Below are 3,225 nucleotides of genomic sequence, written 5' to 3' on the forward strand. Positions count from 1 at the left end.
ATCACGACGAAAATACAGTTCATCCGGTTGTCGAAGACATACCGCGTAGTAACGAGATGGTCGATGTTATTGTTGATGTTGTGGGGAGTGTGATTGAAAATGATACCAACCGCGATGAAGGGAACCATGATACAGAGGGTAGCAGTGTTGATGATGGATTGCAAAAGCTGTTAGAGGAAGTCCAATTAAAATTATATCCTGGATGTTCGTTTTCATCACTTGACTTTTAAGCAAAGCTGATGCATATCAAGGTGATCAACAAATGGACTAATACTTCATTTGATCAACTTCTTGAGTTGTTGCAAACTGCATTTCCTAAAAGAAACAGGGTCCCCCATCAAATTATGAAGCAAAAAAGACACTTAAAAAGATCGACTTGGGTTATGAGTCGATACACGTATGTAAAAACGACTGCTTTCTAATCTGGAAAGAACACAAGTTGTTGAAAAAGTGTCCAATTTGTAATGAGAGTCGGTGGGTTGATGAAAATACAAAGGGTAAGAAGGTGGCTCATAAGGTGTTACGATACTTTCCCGTGACCCCCAGACTACAACGTTTGTACTGTTCTAGACACACAGCTAAAAATATGATTTGGCATAGTACCGGACGATCCAAAGATGGTACGATGCTTCATCTTGTTGATGGTACTTCATGGAAAAAATTCGATATGAAGTATCCTAACTTCTCAAGGGAACCTAGAAACGTACGCTTAGGGCTTGCTGCTGATGGTTTTAATCCGTTTGGTAACATGTGTAATCCTCATAGCACGTGGCCCGTCATACTCACCACTTACAATCTTCCACCATGGATATGCATGAAAGAGTCATCCTTCATGTTGACCTTGTTGATTCCCGGCCCCAAAGCACCCGGGAAGGACTTGGATGTGTTCCTTAGCCCGTTGGTGGATGAGTTGAAGCAATTATGGAGTTTTGGCGTACGTACTAAAGACGCAGCGACATATACATTCTTAATATGAAAGTGATGTTGTTATGGACAATATACGACTTTCCAGCTCGTAGTAGTTTATCCGGTTGGAGCGGACAAGGGTACAAAGCTTCTCCGACTTGCAACGAAGACACTCCATCATACCGAGTATCAAATAAAGTCGTATATGTTGGTCATTGTCGGTTGTTAGATGCTAACCATCCATGCAGAAAAATTTTGGACTATAATGGCGAACACGAGACAAGAGGCCCTCCAAGATAGTTTAGTGAGGAAGAAATACAAGTGCAACACGCTCGTCTATTGTTTCGTCCACCGGGTAAAGTAGCTGCTCAACGAGCTGATATTAAGAGAGATCGTGAGGATTTCGAGTTGAATTGGTCTAAAAAGAGCATATTCTTTGAACTTGAGTATTGGTCTTCTCTGGAGCTGAAGCACAACTTTGATCTTATGCATATTGAAAAAATATGGGTGAGAGTCTTTTGGGTACTTCTCTGATGAATGATAAGTCTAAAGACACATCAAATGCTCGGGTGGACTTGACAAAACTGAACATTCGGAAAAGTCAATGGTTGAAAAAGAGTGGCAGCAAGTTCCTTAAACCCCATCCACCTTACTCGTTCACGAAACCTGACCGCATTCTTTTTTATAAGTTTATAATAGATGTGAAACTGCTGGATGGGTTTGGATCTAGCATCAGTAAGAAAGTGAATGAGACAAATACTAACATTATTGGGCTGAAATCTCATGATTATCTCATTCTTATGCAACGTTTGATACCCATTGGAGTTAAAGGGCTTTTGGGAAAAGGTGTTTATACACCAATAGTAGAGCTTTCTACGTTTTTTAAGCAACTTTGCTCAATAACACTATCGATGAAGGATATGAAAGAAGCGAAAACAACCATTATTAAAATATTGTGCAAATTAGAAGTGATCTATCCTCTTACGTTTTTTGACATTATGGTTCATTTAGTTTTGCATTTACCTGATGAAGCTTTTTGCGGAGGCCTAGTATATATGAGATGGATGTATCAATTCGAAAGGTATATGAAAAAACTAAAAAACTATGTCAGAAACAAGGCGAGGCCGGAAGGTTCTATAGCTGAGTGTTATGTCGCTGAAGAGGCATTATCATTTTGTTCGATGTACCTTGAAGATGTCGAGACTCGATTCAATCGCTTCGAAAGAAACGAGGATGTTGTCATAGAAAAAACAAAGTTATGGGTGTTTCAGTCTAAGTCTAAGTGTCGACCGACTAGTGCAAAGAAAATGAAAAATCTTAGTCTAGAGGAGAGAAAACGTCTACAATGGTTTGTGCTTGATAGTTGTGACGAAGTCAGGAAGTATATTGCGTAAGTGTTCTTATCTTTTAGTTCATTTTCTGTTTTTAATTTCTCATTTTTTTACTAAATCTATATATTTTTTTCATCAATGTAGTGAATTCAAATCATTACATCCTGAAAGTGATGCAAAAACCGAATTCCCTAAATGGTTCCTTCATAAGGTCTATGATATGCAAAAACACAAATCTCCAAAGTTTAACAAGGATTTATCGACTCTTTTAATTGGTGCACATGCGAATGCCTTTGCTTATATCGCTTGCATAGTGAATGGTGTTAGGTTTATGGTACTTATGTGTGACGCCTAACGATCAACACAAAACTCGAGGGTTCTAACTGAGGGAGAGAATAAGAAAAAATATTATGGTCAACTAGAAGAGATTATCGAGTTGCATTATCCTCATAAATATTCCATTGTACTTTTTTATTGCAAGTGGTTCGATACTGTAGGAGTTAACTCTGATAATAATTTCATCAGTATCGACCCACAATGCGAATTGAGCAGCGAAGATCAACTCATATTTGCTATGCTGGCCAAGCAACTATTTTACATCCAAGAACCTTCTCGAAGTAACGAAAATGAAAACCAACGGTGAGTTGTTGAAAATAGTTCTTGACAATTAGGGACGATGACTTCAATTTATATATAAAGAGCTTTGATAGAGTGGGGGAGTTAAATATGGAATAGTGGGAGGTTGGCGATGGGGTAGAAGTTGGTTCCGATTGACAACGTGGGTCGTATGGGTTGATACACCAATCGAGAAGAACTGCACCTAATCGAAAGTTAGCGATCGTGGGAGATAAAAGAGGAGAGATCAAAGCAAAAGGGGAAGTTGAATAACTGTGGAAGAGGTTGAAGACGAAGTCGTGGGGTTATTAGGCTATCGGGAGTGGAGCGGGACTAACGCCTTGGTCCGAGTTTTTTTTTTATTTTTTTTTTT

Source organism: Lactuca virosa, chromosome 4, assembly GCF_052849685.1.
Source record: "Lactuca virosa cultivar CGN04683 chromosome 4, Lactuca_virosa_CGN04683_v6, whole genome shotgun sequence".
In the NCBI taxonomy this organism is placed as follows: Eukaryota; Viridiplantae; Streptophyta; class Magnoliopsida; order Asterales; family Asteraceae; genus Lactuca; species Lactuca virosa.